The sequence below is a fragment of the Globicephala melas genome, chromosome 5, assembly GCF_963455315.2.
Source record: "Globicephala melas chromosome 5, mGloMel1.2, whole genome shotgun sequence".
NCBI lineage: Eukaryota > Metazoa > Chordata > Mammalia > Artiodactyla > Delphinidae > Globicephala > Globicephala melas.
Window position 1 is genome coordinate 99,031,250 of NC_083318.1, and position 3,369 is coordinate 99,034,618.

Consider the following 3,369-nt stretch of genomic DNA (forward strand, 5'->3'; position numbering starts at 1 on the left):
TTAAAAAGGGGGGGGCAACATAAAAAATATATAAGGTCAAAGAAAATGGGAGGGAATTCCCTGGCGGTCCAGTGGTTTTAGACTCTGCGCTTTCATTGCCACGGGCGCAGGTTCAATCCCTGGACTGGGAACTAAGATCCCACAAGCCATGCAGCCAAAAAAAAAGAAAAAAAAGAAAACGGAAGAGGAAACTACAAAATTTTGGAAGCTGCAAACCTCTGAATAAATGGCAATTGACTAAGGAGACAAGAAAACTTAATATTCTGTCAGCAGTGAGGATATTTCAGATTGTACCACAGAACCCCCAAAGGCTTATTAGCAAACGGCAGCCCAGGTATCTCTGTAAACAGAGGTAAAAGGGACTAAAGAGGATTGGTTGAAAGTCTGTTTGACAAGCAGTTAAACCTCCAGATGCCCTCTGTACTGCTGGACAGCTGAACTCTTCCATCCTGGCAGAAACTTGTCTGAAGCAGGTAAGAGGGTGGTCTTCGGACTCAATAGGCATACAATGATGAAAATAAAGGAGTTCAAGTAGTTTACTTGTTCAGATCCCTCAGGTTTCTCCCCTCACTGGGATCTCAGAACACTGGCAGCCAGGTATTTTACCCTCCAGGCAGCAGAGTAGAAAAAGACTTCTCTGATGAACCTGATCAGCTCAAGGAAGGAAAAAAAGAATGTATCAAGAGGTTCCTCAATAAAATGACACAGCCCGATCACCCAGTAGTGAACCCCATGGTTGACAAATACCCATCCCTCAGCCCCACAAATTCACAACATCCAAGCTGCTTTAAAAATGCTGCACTCCTATATATGAGACAAGGATCACCAAACATTTGAGGAAGATTATAGGCAGAGGCCAAAGCAACAGGAAAGAAAAGCATCTTGGGGAAACAAACTCTGAAAGTTATGTTAACTTTAGACTTGAATAAAAGATAATACACACCCATGTTAAGAACAGGTTACTACTTATAACACAGGTTGGAGAAAGAGGTCTTAGATATTAGATGACTGAAATTAAAAACCTTAAAAAAAGTTGAAAGATTAAGTTGTAAAAATCGCTCAAAGGATAACAGCCTGCAATGGAAAACAGGAAAACCAGATGCGCAGGGCTCACACCCAAAAAACAATTCTGGAGGAAAGACTGGGGTGGTGAAGGACACGAGGAAAGATCAGCTCCAGTAACATTTCCCAGGATTGAAGAGCATGTTTACACAATGACAGGACCCACTGAAAGCTCAGCACAATGGATGAAACAAACCCAAGATAGTCATGAAATTGGAGAACACTGATAGTGGTAAAACCCTAAGCATTTCACATGAATGATGAAAAATCAAACAGCATCAAATCTCTTCACTAAACCTTGAATTCTCTATTGAGCCAAACTAGTTATTCAGTTACGAGGATGGAACAGACCTTTATAGATGGGAAGGCCTCAGAAGCAGGAAGATGGGCTATACAAAAGCAAGCCCTGGGATTCAAGAAATAAAGGACCTAAGTAGACAGGCACAAGGCAACGCCCCAGAATGACGGCAAGGCCCCAACTCAAGTTATTCAACAATTCTGAAGGGCAAGGAGTTCAGACTGAAATATAAAATACCTAAGAAAAACATGAAGCTGATAAATGGATTTGTATAAAGGGAGAGTTTTTCAATTCTGTGCAAGTCTGAAAGTAAATTACAGCCCAGTACACAGAAAAATATTCATCTAGATCAAGAAATAACACCTGAAATGGATCTAGGAATAGCACTTCAAATGTGACATCAAATATATGGAAACAAATAGTATAAAAATCAAGGTTAAGAACTGTTTTTCCCTAACTCTGTGTGCAAGCGTAACTTTTATAGAAAAAGTCGTAAGTAGGAATAAACCACCCCCTAAAATTAAAACATTAAACTGCTGGGGGCAAAGAATTAAACCTGAGTACATCTTTAGTTGCACCTTTCTAATTAAATCTAAAAATCACAGGGCACATTTTGACATAACAAAGAATCAAAAATTAATTTGATAGCTTTACATTTATCCAATGGAACAAACCTCATTTTTTAAAACCAATCAGTTTTAACTTTAAAAAAAAGGTTTTGATGTGGAACATTTACAAACAAACCTCACCTTCTTAAATCTAGCTTTTAATTCCATCAGTTTTAACCCCCCTTTTTAAAAAGGTTTTGAAGTGGAACATTTACATAAAATAAACATAGTACTGCTTAACAATCCCAAAACAAATTCACTAAGTTTGATCAGGGGTCTGCAAACTTTTTCTATAAAGGGCCAGATAGTAAATATTTCAGGCTTTATAAAAGTTCTGTCATAACTACTCAACTCTGTTGTGGTGCAAAACAGCCATACAAGAAACATAAACAAATTAGCATAGCTGTGTTGCAATACTGTTAACAAAAACAGACTGCAGGCCCCCAACTTAGATGTCTATCATGTAAGTTTAACTTACTTCAGTTAAAACTAACTTCTGTTCACTAAAATGCTTGCCTAGTTGGAGGTCAATTCTTAACATCAGACAATTCAACTCCACAAAAGGGAAAAGAAAAAAAAAAAGGCTGTATAAAAATCACTTCACTCTACTACAGAATTATCAGACCATTTCTCACCTATAATGTACTTTTTTCTACCTAACTGTTCTCAGCAGCCTGGCTTGACTTAGCTGACTAGTCAGGGTCTTAAATTACCACTCAGGGTAAAACACTCATTAACATTCACTTGAGTAATAACTTCAAAGGATTTTCCAAGTTGATGGGTATCAGTTCCCTGACTGCTATTAACAGATACCAAAAGCCTTTCAACTGCAAGTTTATCAATTTCTACACTTTACAAACAAAACAAATGACAGAAAAGAAACCTTCCAACTTAATCCTAAAGCCATCAACTAAACTCCCAGCTACACATTCTTAGAATGACTCAGAACTCTTAGGTGCCTTCAAATCCCAGTCCAGGATATTTTAAAGCCCTAAATCCAAAAAACTAAGACTTTAATGGAAATAAAAATCCTCCAAACAAATGAACACACACACATAAACACAGTATACATTTCTTTAATCCTCCCTCGACACTCAGACAGCTATTGAGTATAAATCCACCGCAGCCCTAAAAATCTCTGAACTAGCTGCATTTCTATTACGATTAACAGATTTTTCTTAATCCTTATTTTTCAATGGAAGCACAAAACACCTGTGCAAAAGGGTTCTTGCACGTTTATCCAGACTTGTTCTAAAAAGCATAATACACATTAAGCAAAAACTGGGGAAGTACTCATATAAATCTTAATGGCTACATAAGGAAGTAGTTTTAAAACATCCAACAAACAAATTAACTACATTAAGTCATTTCCAATTAGGACAGGGAATTCACACTGTGGCA